Here is a 13,937-nt window from a genome sequence, read left to right as displayed (position 1 = left end):
CTGAGACCGTAATGTCTGTGTCTCATAGTGTTTCCCAGGAAGCACTCCTGTGTCTCTAATGGATATCTAAATTGAGTATCCTCACATTAGGTAAACGTCACTGCCTCTGAACCTGCTAATACAGGAGTTAACTGGCCACATGGCAAATCAGTTTGAGTTTGTCTTATAGCTGTTTTGTTTTTGTTTCTGTTTCCTGGAGACAAATTATTAATAGCAAACATAAAAATCTGGAAGGAAAAGAAACCTCAGGGAAGATGGAGTTGAAAGTAGTTAAGAAAGGCAAAGCAACACGCTGTTAGGAACAGTTAAATGGCAGCCAGTCTCGGGCCACCCTCCATCCTTGTCTGTATCTAAGACCTGCCTCAGCCTAGGACACTCCTTGCAAATATTTGTTTTCTTTTAATGTTTCCCTGCCTTGCTCAGTATTAGGATCTCTCTCTCTCTCTCTCTCTCTCTCTCTCTCTCTCTCTCTCTCTCTCTCTCTCTCTCTTTCTCTCTCTCTCTCATAAAATGGACTGTGTGTCCAGGCAATCCATATTCACTGCTCTCTAGATTGCGCAAACACAGACTTTCTTTATTTTGGACTTTGTTTTCAGAGTCTCGCCAAGTATGAACAGAGCCCCATTCTATTCCAGGTCCTCAGACTACTCCTGGAACACTGTGGTCATCTGAACTGTCAGTTTCTTGAGGCTGCAATACTGCAGTCTCCATCATTCTCAGTTTCTGGGTTAATGCTGCTCTTAGTGGGACTAGGCTGCCTGTAATTCTTAGGTATGTCGTAATTTCAGGATATAGTGTCTTACTTCAATCTAGCAGAAAGACCATTCACGGCAGTCTGTGAAAACTCGAACCTAACGTAATAATGAGAACGACTTTCCTTCCTCGTTTGCCCTATCCTATTAACTAGCAGCAAATTGTAGTTACTTCCACACTGGAGAGAGAAGTGTTAATGCAAGGAAGTGGAATTGCCTCACCGGCTTTTAGATTAGTGTGCAACTGCCAGTGGTCTCATAATCCTGGTGAACTCTGGCCACCTACTATGCTATAATCACTCAGGTTCCTAATAGAATGTAACACCAGCAAATTCCATGTGTCATATGATGTCTGGGGGATTCATGGCTGAAAAGCCTCAATCCACAATCCAAGCTTCTCCTAACATAGTGTCTTGTTTTGTAAAATGGAAAGTATTCTGTATTAAAATTTTGATAAAACTATAGGTAATATGAAAGAAAAACCATTTTATATGTAATACTTCATGGGATCTCAAAGGAGGGATTTATTATAATGAGAGTCAAGGATTGGCTAAATGACTCAGCAGGTTAACAGAAGTTCCTGAGAAAGAAGACAACTGAGTTCACCTCTGGGACCTATGTGGTAGAAAGAGAAAAGGGAAAAAAAATGGTTCCAAGAAACTGTCCTCTGACCTCAGAATGCAAACCATAACTTGTATACTTGTATGGGGTTACACACACACACACACACACACACACACACACACAGAGAGAGAGAGAGAGAGAGAGAGAGAGAGGGAGAGAGAGACAGAGACAGAGACAGAGACAGAGAGACAGAGAGAGAGAGAGAGAAAGTAAATTTTAAGAATGTACAAGTATGTGCTTTTGCGCACACAAGGTAGACCAATATTTCTTAAGAAATACTTTTAAGAAGCCTACTTGCTTTTAAAATAACATTTTACAGCTTCCTAGCACTCAGAAGTCTTCACCATGACCTTGTCCCAGCTGATTGTTTCCACACACTGCCCCCTATTCTCATGGCTCTGTGACTTCTGTCAATCTCCCCTCATTTTGGCCCTTTTGGAAACTAAGCCCTCGAACTTGTATCCCAATTTCATCTTGTATTTATATTCACACTTATTTGTGTAACCACTGTACTTTATAAATCTCAGCTTACAAGACACTGAAAGAAGCTGAACTCTTTAAGAGCCTCAGTCAGAGAATAATCAGATTTGAATCCAAGGCAAAATGATCTGAAGCTTCGTTCACTTTTCTCTTGTTGTTGTCACTGTAAATAGCAAGCTCATGATATGTTTGCTTTTGATATTAACTTGTGGGATACATTTTAGCAGTATAAGTAAATATACTTATATGCTCAATTTTTCATATCTAGTCACATAATGTGCTTGCTCTAACTCTATGTCTTTTGAAGATACCTGCTTCAGTTGCAATAATTACCTTTTAGAAAATAAAGTGTCAGGTAGTGGTATACTGTGATTCAACTTGGAAGTTGGAAGTCAGAGATTCATGACTTCAAGGTCATCTTTGACTATACAGCACATAGGAGACCAATGTGGGATGGATGAGACTGTCTCAAACACAAAACTCGAACACACACACACACACACACACACACACACACACACACACGCATGCATCCATCCATGCATGCACATTCACACACACAAAATCAACAACTAGATTAAAAAAGGACTTTCAAATACCATACAGAATATTGCAATTGTACTGTTCATCAAAATATTTTATAATGAAATGTATCATGAAAGCAGATCTTTTGTGAGTATCTGATAGTTTTCTATGTGAGTGGGTGAAGAAGCATAAATAGAATGGCAATATTTGTCTCAAAGAACTAAAGTAGATAATAAATATGTGGATAAAAATGAGCCTTGATAAGTGGCAGTTGCTCAACAGATTGCATCAATTGAAGTCAAATGACGTGGGTTGAAGCTCTCCCATCTTTAGTCATTAGATGGGTACTTATGGACAAGCCGTTTAACTTGTCGGTGACCTTTCCCATCTGTAAAAGAATAATAGCAATAAGTTTTTCACACGAATGTGATGAGTTTTCAATGAGTTACTTTAGAGAAGAACAGTTAGGATAATGGGGGTACATGAAAGCATTTAAAATAAAATATTAGTTGTTAGCCATTTAAGGAACAAAGTGATTTGGCCAGAACATCATCTGCACACTTCACATACAGGTGTCTCCACACACACATACACACATGGAGAGAGAGAGAGAGAGAGAGAGAGAGAGAGAGAGAGAGAGAGAGAGAGAGAGAGAGAGAGAAAGGAGAAGGGGGAGGAAGAGGAGGAGGAGGAGAGAGGGGAGAGGGGAGAGGGGAGAGGGAAGAGGAGAGAGAGAGAGAGAGAGAGAGAGAGAGAGAGAGAGAGAGAGAGAGAATGTTCACCACTAAAGTATCCTCATGGTGGTCAGAAAACTTGCAAAAGTATGCTCTTTTCTTTCATCATGAGGACCCCAGGGCTTGATCTCCATTGGAAGGATTGCCAGCAAGCACCCTCACCAACCTGTGTAGCCATTTTGCATTCCAAGCATGATTTAATGATTCTAAATTCTGAGATGTATAAGTATCACACATACTCATTACATATGTTCAGCATTTGTAGATACCGTTTTGTAACCTCTTTTGCTTCTCTTGATATTTCCATGTTTCAAACCTATTATCACTATTTTCGGTGACTTTCTTAAGAAGATGCTAAAATGTTTTAGACTCTAAGTAAATACTCAGGGGAAACAGCAATGGTATGGACATTTGATAAGGAGATTGTATGGAAGGAAGATAGACACTATTTTATTGTGGTTGTTTGAAAGAACTAGAGACCATTTCTGAGAACTTCAGGGCAGTCTACTAACCATAGATATCCCTTGAAGGAGTAATAGCTTAAGCCTCCTTCTGTTGTCTGTGCTGAATTTCATGAATAGACCAATTGCCAATCAAGCTGGATAAAATATGACTTAGAGACTTATGAGGAACACCCACAGGGGTATAAAATGATCATATATATGGAAGAAACCTATAATTCCCATTTTTACTTGCACAACAAAACAACAATAATGAAAACACAACAACAGCACAGGTGTGGTTAGAAGGCTCACACAGAAGCATAGAATTGAAATGTATTAACTGCAAACATATCCTATGCACAAAATACAGCAACAATCAACCTAATATATTCTCTGTGTCTTAGGAGTCTGAGCTGACCATTGAGCTTTCCATAATTGCTCTAGGCCACTGACCAGTGACTAGAGGACCCATATAAGACTTAATCTTTCATTATGCATAAGGTCCCAGGTGGAAAATATCAACAGAAATCTATCTTTGTTCTTTGGAAAACTGCTATATGACTTGTTTCTCCCATACAGGTAAAAACTTTGTACTAATAGAAGAATCTTACCTGTAGCCCTCTGATTCACATTAAGTTCTACTACTTTTCCATCCAAATACCCAATAGTGACAGTTTGTACTACTCTCACAGGAGGCACAGATATAAAACTTTGGCAGCATTCATATGATACTAACTCTAACAGTTTCTGAGATGTGATGACATCAAGGCTTCACCTAGATTTCAAAGGCCGATACAAGTAGCTATCTGTACCCTCTAACATGTAGTCACATTAAAAGACTATAACAGGGGTGTTGCCACTGCAGGGACCCTCCAATACAGCCATACCCAGCACAGCCATGGAGGTAAGACTGACCCTCAAATCCAAACAGATAGAACCAATAAAATACTTCTGCCTGGCGATCAACCATATAAACCACATGCAGCAAAAGTGAAGAGATGTAAACACAGCATTGTTGAAGCGCTAGGAGCTCCATTGTGTATCTGGGATGTCTGGCTACCTTTATGTCAACTTGATACAAGCTACAATTATTCTGAAAGAGGGAACCTTGACTGAGAAAATGTCTCCACCAAATTGGCTTGTGGGTAAGTTTGTAGTGAGTTTTCTTGATTAATGACTGATATGCTGGGATTCCACTCATTAAGACCAGCCTCTTGCCTGGGCTGGAGTACTGAGTTGCTATTTTTAAAAAAAGATACTGAACAAGCCATGAGGAGCAAGCTGGTATCCAGCACTCCTCCAAGGCCTCTTATCTGTTCCAGTCATGACTTTTCTCAATGATGGACTATAAGGTATATGAAGAAATAAGTCCTTTCCTTCCAAAATTGATTTTGGTTATGGTGTTCTATTGCAGCAAGAGAAACCTTAACTACAAATGTTGGGTATCAAGGAAAACGTATCCTTAAGTATGAGAATATAATATTTGCCCTATAGAGCTTTTGACTTACTTAAGACCATCATTCTTTCTCGTCACCCTTGTAATTGAAAGGTTTATTCTATGTTTGTCTTTTCATTGTATGTAGATGTACATAGCATGTTTGATGTTGCAAATTCATGGTCCTACAATCATGAAGGTTATTTGAATGAGCCTTCTAACTTAGATATTAAAGTTGATACTGGAATAATTTGAGAAATTCTAAGAATAGAATGCTGTATTTTGAGTGTTTATATTTATCTAAAATTCAGTTAAAATCTAATGTGGGGTCTTTAGACATTATATATATCTTACTTGTGTATAAGGTCCCATATCTTTTCTTCATCATATATTGTAGTTGGCACACAGAATAGTATCATTAAAGTGACTTAAAGCCTTAATATAGAGCTAGAAGTAAATAAAGAACTCTATGAGGAAAGCCCTTTCGTTGTATATTCAGTTTGCATTAGAGGCTTTAGAGTGAAAGAATGCATACTTAACAGAGTGTAGAACCATAAGTTAATGAAACACTAGAAGAATTTATTAAGAAACAAACTCATTCTTTTGAAGGATTGTGAACTAAATATGAAAAGTAGTCAATTAGTGTCAAAAAAACAAACAAACCATTGTTGGGTCTGTCTTTTGCCGAACCACATGTTGAAAAATAAAACCAAAGGCATACAGAATACTGAACATATCTGTATAAAAATACATGGTGTACAAATCAGTATTTTCTGCTTTACACATTCCTTACTTCTACCCCACATAATAAACAGAGGTATGTCCCTTGTTTAAAGGAGAATTAAGGGAATCAAAGGGCCTCATTATTTATGATGGTGAGTTGGGAAGTACTACCACACATTCACATGTTTTCTGATGTCCTCTGGCTTTTACATTACCTGAAAATAGCATATCTGCTTTACATTCTTTCTTGGGTGTGTGTGTGTGTGTGTGTGTGTGTCTGTCTGAATAGTGTCTGGCTGTGAGTCTCTGCATCTTTGTTCCCCTATGCTGCCAGAGTGAGTTTTTCTGATGATGACTGGTAAGGTTCTGATCTATGAATGTAGTAGACTAGCATTAGGAGTCTTTAAAAACAGCCATTAGTATTTGAGTTTTCACCATAGCTCTTTGGGCTATCTAGTGTCTGACTTTTCACTCAGCAGTGCTAGATGTGGGTTCCTTTTCGTGGAGTTAGATCAAATTGGAATTTGGTTGGAAATGCTCGTATATTCTGCTCCACTGTAGTCCTAACACATTTTGCAAACAGGACAGAAGATCGTTAAAAGTTTTCATGGCTGAGTTGGTGGCCATATTTCACTTTCAGTAGCTTGAAGAGTATCTTCTAATGACAGAGACTAGAACACAGAGTTAAGGGGTCAATGTAGGCAGCAGCTGGACTTCTCCAAATCAAGTGAGTTGTGTGGGTGTTGTCTTTAGCAATGGAGCTGTACAGTTAGTTTGAACAGAGCAACCTTTTGTTTAGTGATGCCCTGGGTTGTTTGTTGATTTACATGGGACTCCTCTTCATGAACAACTCAATCAAATGCACTCCAGTCTCACCACTGGAAGGAAGCCCTACTTGGCTAAGGAATTGAGACTCCATATTCCTCATTATTATGTCTTCACCAGAACTGCTTTCATAGGTTACAGAAACTTTCTTTTGAACTAGGCTTCAACCTCCCCACAAATGCCCCTCCAATTCCAGCCCTCTCTTTATCCCATATTCTATCCTTCCACCCTCACTTTCAGTCCCTAGTCTGCTCCATAAAATCCAAATCTTTCTCCCTCCTCTTCTATGGGATTCCTTGAACTCTGTGGGGGAAGAGATTGATGGAGACCTCCAATTTTGACTTATCTGCATAGTATCTTGCAGTAGGTTTCTGCATCTGTTTCAATCCATTGCAGGAGGAAGCCTCAGATGATGACTGAATAAAGCACTGATCTCTGAGTATAGCAGAATATTCTTAGGAATGGAGGACACCAGGAGAACAAGGCCCTCTGAATCAACTAAGCATGGCACATATGAGCTCACAGAGACTGAAGGAGCAAGTACAGAGCCTGTATGGTTCTGGATCAGGTCCTTTGTATGTATTCTATGTCTATTCACTTAGTGTTTTGGGCAGGTAGGGAATGCCTGGTTGTGAGAACAAGTAGGTCTCCAACTTTTTGTACCTGCTCTTAGGATTCTTTCCCTTTTGTTAGGTGTCCCTGTTCGACTTCAATAGATTTTTGCTTCATCTTATTATATTTTATTTTGTCATGATTAATTGCTGGCCTGGACTTTGGATTTGAAATTTAAAAAAAAGGAGAAGAGGAAAAATGGAGAGGAGCTGGGAGGAATCAGGGAGGATATAATCAAGATATATTTTATTAGAGAAGAGTGTAGTTTCAATAAAAGTATAAAAGGAAGAAAGACTGCCCCACATGTGGCCCATATATATATACAGCCACCAAAAAAAAAGATAAGATTGATGAAGCTAAGAAGTGTATGCAGATAGGAACCAGATATAGATGTCTTCTAAAAAACACATCCAGAGCATGTCAAATGCAGAGGCAAATGCTAGAAGCAAACCATTGAACTGAGAGCGGGACCCCTATTGGAGGAATTACAGAAAGGATTGAGAGAGCTAAAGGGGCTTGCAACCCCATAAGAAAAATAATGCCAATCAACCAAAGCTCCCAGGGACTAAACCACTACCCAAAGACTATAAATGGACTGACCCATGGCTCCAGCTGCATGTGTAGCAGAGGATGGCCTTGTTGGGCACTAATGGAAGGAGAAGCCCTTGGTCCTGCCAAGGTTGGACCCCAGTATAGGGTGATGCCGGGGGGGGGGTGGCAGGAAGGGAGGGTGGATTGGGAAGAGAACACCCTTTAGAGAAGGGGAGTGGGATGTAGGGGGCTTCTGTCTGGGGAATAGGGAAAGGACATAACATTTGAAATGTAAATAAAAAAATCATCCAATAAAAGAAAAAAATAAAGAAAAAAGGAAGAAAAAAACAGAAAGACAAAACAAAGAAAGGAAAGAAAGAAAGGAAGGAAGGAAGGAAGGAAGGAAGGAAGGAAGGATATTTAGAGTGAGGGAGTTATTGCTCCAATGTTTACACAGCTGGAAATAAAACACAACCTGATTCAGAGGTCCTAGCTCCCTTCTTTGTTATATATCATTCTTGGAATACAGAATTCAATCATCACAGTGATTTAAATGCCTAATCTATACTTAGATTGAAGTAATTAACGCAGACACAGGAGTATTGAAGGACCGGAGTCCTTTCATTATATATTCAGTTGGGGAGGTAGATGAACTTCCAATCTGATACCTTGTAACAGTGAGTTTTCTGTCATGAAGGAATTTCTCATCACTTTCAAAGCAACACATTAATGGAGAAAGAAGGCAGTTTGGCTTCATGGAATGTTTTCAAAGTGAGAATTAGTACTACAACTGCATGTCTACAGGATGCTACCTGGCAACATTCTTTTTAAGTTTGCTTTCAGCTATTAAACAATGACAGTCCCAACTTGAAAACAGTATATTATTTTCAAGCATAAGGTTCTTCAAGGACCAGCTTCTGTTCTACAAATATATGTTGTTCCCAAGAAATATCTCTGCTGATCGTGCAGAGCAGAGCAGGATTTCATTACATTCCCCCTGGGTTGGGCAGAGCTGACTGATCTCTAAGCTCCAGCCCTGACACTTTCACCTTGCATTGCAGAAAGTAGACATTAGGAAGTCAGTTTTGCAGAGTTTTATAAGTTCAGACCAGGATGCTTCTTTCAGAAGTAGAAACTGCCTAAAATTTAAAGATGATAATTTTTATTTTATGTATTTGTCTATTTATATATTTTACATATTATTTTTATATATTTGTTAAACAGTGGTTTATATTTTTAATTATTTGTATGTGGGGCTGGGGAAATACTTCCAGAGGCCAGAAGAGGGAGCTGGTAGCTACCTGAGTGGTAACTATGGAGCTAGCATTGGAGGAAGCTGCAATACATTTAACATGAATAGTTCTACGATCTGAACTCAGATCTTCTGCAAGAACAGTACTATGCCACTACTCCACTCACAATTTTATATCTATATCTATATCTATATCTATATCTATATCTATATCTATATCTATATCTATATCTATATCTATCTATCTATCATCTATCTATCTATCTATCTATGTCATTAAGTTCTGATGTAAATATTGTTTGTCTTAATCAAGGCTCAGTATTGGACCAAATGCCTCAGATAGACATGGCCCTGCTTGTAAATTACTACACATCTTAGCTGACCCTTATCCCCGTAACCATCTTATCATCACAACTTGATGATCATGAGGAGAATTCTTAGAATGTGCTCTGGCATCTATAATATAGGTCACCATCATATCTTGACACGGCACGCTTTGGTGAGGAATACTAGATTCAATGAAAATAAATGTTCACCTTCAAATTCAATATAGTATCAATCTGTAATCCTTGAGTTCATTGTGTGGAGATCATTTAAGGTTTTTATTATGTGCTATTCTCCCCTTTGGGCTAATGTGTCCTTTTTAATCCTCTATATTTAAATTATTTTCCTCATTCCTATTAAAAGATGATATAGTGTAAAATGTTACATTTTTCACTATCTTAATTAATTGGACACATTTATGGTTAGGGAAAATTTGTTCTTAAGAGGTTTCTCCAGCATCTCATGGCTCAAGGAAGGGAAGATGTCTTTGTTGTCTTTTTAAATCTTTACTATTTTTTATGTATATTGAATTTAGTTTTCTTTTATCTAACTGAACTAAAGAATAACACCATAGACAAGTGTCTTCACCATCCATCAAGCTCCTTCACAGTTGGCTAAGTTCATTTCCAAATCCAAACACTTAGGCATTTCCACTAAGCCTCACACTTCACTCCAAGACAAAGGGAGAGCATAGTAAAGCTCCTTGACTCTCAAGGAGTTCAGCATCTGTACAGGGAGACAGATGCTTGATTGGGATTCTGTGTGATATATCTTCTGAGACAGCTGTGGGAAGCAGGGCATGAGAGCACAGACTGCAGCCACCTAGACAGAGGAGCTTGAAAGGGCCAGTACAGCTTTCTGCAAATATACCAATGAATAACTTAACAAAGAGACAAGAAAGACCTCGAAAGAACTTCCTAGCTGTAGTCCAAGCAGAAACCCACTACAAGCAAAAGCTCACTACTCCAGGCAATAATTTTACATGCATCCTTCCTTTCTATTTCACTGTGCTTATGATAATACTAATTCTTTTTCATTTATTTCAGAGGCTGAAAAGTAATTATTTACCAGCTGATCTTCCGAAATGTCTCAAGGAATAGGGAATGTTGACTGTTCATTAGCTAATTTTATATCCCTAAAATTGGTGAAAAGAGTTTGAGATGCGGTTTGGAGTTTCACGTTGAAAAATAACATGCTTGATTTACTGCGTTCTGAGGACAAGCATCTTTAAATCTCAGTCTATGTGTGACAGCTTTCTGAAGGTCCCACAGGCTGAAGGGAAACACTTTTTGTGTGTATGTTTGTAAGATTCCACTAAGGCTCTCTCTGTCTCTTTTTGTCTCAGCTTCTCCCTCTCCTCTCTGAAGTCATACATTTTTACTCTATCTTGAAGGGGAAACATCCTTTCAAACTCCTCAATTCATAATTTAAGAAGTTTTGTTAGATCAAAAGGAAAGAAAGAATGAACAGAAGCATAGTGCGTGAAAAGCTTTAATATTTGAGTGACCGCACTATCTGGGGCAGTCTTTCTGCAGGCCACTATGCAGCACAGGCAGGAAAAAAATTGAATCCAGAGTGATTTGCTCAAGGTTGCTCAATGTGAATCAGAAAGATTGGGCATTTCAATGCGAGGCAGAGCTGACATCTTTCTTCCCTAAAAAGGTGTTTTTATATGTGATTGGTTTCAATCCCAAAAAAGTAAACACAATCATAGTGCATACATTTCAAGCTGCTTTTTCTTAAGAAGTGTTGGGAGACAGCAAGGAAAAAAGAACTTTGCTACATAATACCAATACAAAGAGAGCCGTGAACACGAAATGGTGGGCAGAGGGAGGTGAGTGTGACCTTTTCTGGATGGTTACTGAAGGTAGGAAGATAATACATAGGGGGGTGATATGGGTAGAGAACAAGGAAAGTAAGATTTGCAGACATCCCCTATTCTGGGACTTCTAGAACTTTCTTAAGTTCTTTTAGCCTTACATTCTCATGAGCTCAAAGTTTCTCCTCACTTTTTCTAGCTACCCTCATCAAACCCCATAACCATTATTCATAACCTCTTAGTTAAAATTCCAGTATGCAGAGCTGAATGGGATTGCATTTAGAACATCCTATGAGTGAACTGGAAAGTTGCTTGAAAGCCCATTCAACAAGCTTTGCTATAAAACTCAATTTTTCTATTAAGTAGCTAATAGGAATTATGGGAATAAATGTGTTCTTTCTACAAAGTGAGAAGATTTTACTTCCTTATAACACATTTTTTTCTTCAGCCCTATCATAACTCTAAACATGATAGATCAACATATGCCACCGTGGAAACTGTGAAAATGGCAGAAGCAGGAAGGTATCTCTGGTTCCTCTTATACCATTCCTCTGAAGCCTCTCATAAAACAGAGGTCTTATCCTTTCACTGCAGCCAGGGGATGTTAACAGTACCAGGGCTTCAGAAGACACTAAAAAAACAGAGGTTGTTAAGATCCCCAATGTATGGACACAGAACCCTTTTCTCTCTACAATTATATGGAGAACCATCCATAAAAATGCACATCTTTGCATCTTCCCGGACCTTTGAATCTTCATGTCCAAAGGCTCTTGTGATGCATGGATTTTCACTCCAGACATTTTTGTACTATTCTTTTGTTAATCTGCCTCTTTTGGGAAGAGTGTCAACTATGATACTTGTGAACAAATAAATCTTTTTCCTCCCAGTTCTTTCATTTACCTCAGGATGTTTCATCCTGGTAAACATTATTCCTAAAGTCCTATGCTTTTCTTTTCTTGTAGACTATCAATCCCTAACTATTATAAGGTCCATGTGGTGATTTTCATGTGCTTTCATTCACCCCATGTGTCAATGGTTTCCAATAATGGGACTGAATTATAAAACTTCTTTGGCAGAAAAGACCTTCATTTGAAAGTGGAGTTCCCATTGTATATCATCATAAAAGCCCCTACATAGGACTGTCAAGTTTCCCAGCAGAAGGGTGCTTTTTCCCATCCGTATTTATCTTCTTTTTATATTCAACATCATTTGAATGGTCAAATGAATTTTGTAGAAAAGTAGAGATATTCTGAGACTAGAAAATTCTCATTAGAAATGCTGTAATTAGAGTCTGGGTGAGTAGAGTTTCTAGTGGAGGTACAAGCATAATTTTAGGAAGGTGATCTGAAGATCCAGGTGAGAAACTGTAGAACTTGAGGCTAAGCACAAGCATCTGAGTAAATTATAAAAGCTAGGGTTGTAGCTAAGCTCACAAATTAGTGTGGCTTCTGTCTTAATTGCTGCTTCCTTTGGATTTAACCCAGTATGAAGTTGCCCAGAAAGATAATCATTCTTGCACGTTGAGGTTCTCTCAACTCCAATGGTTTCATAAGAACAGGAGAGCCAAGGCAGAAGAGCAGCTAGGGATATGACGTAGCTCATTGAATAAGTGGGGAGTAAAAGAAGATTTTTGGAAGATTTTCAGAATAGCAAAAAGCACTTGCAGCTTTCAGGGGCTTCAAATCCCCTCAAGTAAGAAATATGCCTTAGCATCATTTGAAAGCACATGCTAGTAAGAAAAGGCTGAAGAAGTAACATCCGTTACCTGATACACAACAGCTATACAACAACTTTGATAGACTGGAATTATTGTCTTCATTTAGTAAAACAAAAATCTTGAGTATGGGGAGGTTCAGTGATTCATTCAAGTCCATAGTGAAGGGCATAACATCATCTTTGATCTAAGTCTTTGTGGATTCCTGACCTCACTCTTCTCATTTGGTCTCCATTTCTCTTGATCTTATAAATTGACAAATATCTGTAGCATATTTTATTCATTTTAATGGGACATACACGAAGAGCACTCTCTAAAGACTCAAGCTTCAAGAAGAACTTACATTGGTGAGAAGAAAAATTTAGGTGTAGATATAAGCAGTTTATAGTCCCAAAGTTTATTCAGTGGGAATAATTCAGTGGTAATATTCTATAACAAACTTCTTATGTGTCTGGAGATCTAGAAATTGGCTTAGAGTGTTGAAGACCATTCAAAACAAATAAGTCTTATTAAACTTAATTTGGGAAGAGAATAAGTTATGGGGCATGTCACATATAAGAAGAATGGAGTGGGAAAGTTAAATGTGTAATTAGTGCTCATCCTGGACAAGAGTGCAGTTACATCACTCAATGAAATTCAGAAAGAAAGCATAACACCTTCCTTTCTTTTCACATCTGAAATGTCACCAGCAGGAAGCTAAACTTTATTACATGCCTTCCTCACAGAGGGAAACAGAAACAGGCCAATTATGACTAGAAAGTCCTGTTAATTATAGGTGATATACTGACTCTGTAAATGTAAACACGAGAATATGTGTGACTCCTAGAAACCATCAATTGCAATGTTTTTGCCCAACCTAATTTCTCTTAGTCTATGCTACTGAGTGGAAATCCTCAGGACTGTATATCTACTTGATACATCTGCATTCTTCTTCAGTTTTGAAAATGTTTCACTATCATGATGCTTAATGCATACATAATACTCCACTATATCTGATAGTACCATTATTTAACATGTTCTGAATTACAGGGTAATCAACTTTTGCCCTCAATATTTCATTACATAATGTCACAGTACGAAGTTGCTGATAACATTTAGTACTCATTTTGATTACTTTTCATCAGAATGCTTTCATTATAAATTG

The sequence above is a fragment of the Rattus norvegicus genome, chromosome 1 (genome assembly GCF_021556685.1).
Source record: "Rattus norvegicus strain SHRSP/BbbUtx chromosome 1, alternate assembly SHRSP_T2T, whole genome shotgun sequence".
NCBI classification, from domain to species: domain Eukaryota; kingdom Metazoa; phylum Chordata; class Mammalia; order Rodentia; family Muridae; genus Rattus; species Rattus norvegicus.
This window is presented reverse-complemented; position numbering follows the sequence as displayed.